Genomic DNA, 1084 nt, shown 5'->3' on the forward strand with positions numbered 1-1084 from the left:
GTTGAAGTGGACGATCTCATCCTTGAAGTGTTTGTCATCAAGCAGCCTCTCCAGATTCTCCCTGAACACAACAGTCAGAGACGTTCAATAACGCAGGACTGTAGGTCCAGAAGCACAGGACATGTCAGATACAGAAAAATACATTTTTATTACTATATCACATCAAACACAGAAAGACAGTGTATCAARTGRCCACCAGATATTGAATCCAGATATATTAGCAACTCTATGAGCCTATCGGCCTGYACAGCTTCAAAGAGGCACMAGAGCAACGYTGTTGACAGGGTCTACACAGGGTCTCCAGAGTGATTCTGTGAATTAGGTCAGTGGTACATTGCGGGAAATGAAATAACCGAACATCACAACTTCTGTTAGATGGGAAATTGTAAGTAAATGGATAGTTTAATAAGAGAAGTGAATATAGGAACTCCTGTCAGATCTGTGGTTCCTAGGGGGAGGTTAACATTCCTGCTCAGTGATGACTCCGATCTCTATCAGTACTGGTAACAATGACTTCCATTGAGACCGGGAGTCCATAACGAATAGTATCCCTTACTCTTACGCCAATCATCTGAACAAAAATGTTAAATGGTGATACCAGAAAGTACGTTTTATGCCTGGCACACTGTAAAAGGACTGAAGGTATGTTACAACAAGAGATAAGACGAGACGTCGAGTGACATTGTCGTTCGGAAATAAGCCAGAGAGCAAACTTTGGGGTCTTTGTAGGTCAGAACACACTCCAATGCTGCCCTCTGGAWCTGCTGGTCCTGGTGACACGGCAACTGAACAGACACAGTCACACACTGATAGCAGTATACTGACGGAGACTACCTGCTGTTTAGGTAGATAGGCTGATAACGGGTCAGRTAAGTACGTTTAATTGAGCATGCAGTTGATGCAGGCTAAATGGGCATATAGTGAGAACAGCTGAGAGTGAACTGATGTGAGTAAGACTTTTAAACAGGTCAACATTCACAAGGCCGCAGGGACAGACGGATTACCAGGACGTGCACTCCGAGCCTGCACTGACCAACTGGCAAGGGTCTTCACTGACATGTTCAACCTCTCCCTGTCTGAGTCT

General features: G+C 44.6%; 1 pseudogene; it reads right to left on the reverse strand.

Annotated features, from left to right (window-relative positions):
- Positions 1-1084, reverse strand: part of LOC111951346 (small subunit processome component 20 homolog) — a 17588-nt pseudogene that overhangs the window by 11967 nt on the left and 4537 nt on the right.

The sequence above is a fragment of the Salvelinus sp. IW2-2015 genome, linkage group LG24 (genome assembly GCF_002910315.2).
Source record: "Salvelinus sp. IW2-2015 linkage group LG24, ASM291031v2, whole genome shotgun sequence".
In the NCBI taxonomy this organism is placed as follows: Eukaryota; Metazoa; Chordata; class Actinopteri; order Salmoniformes; family Salmonidae; genus Salvelinus; species Salvelinus sp. IW2-2015.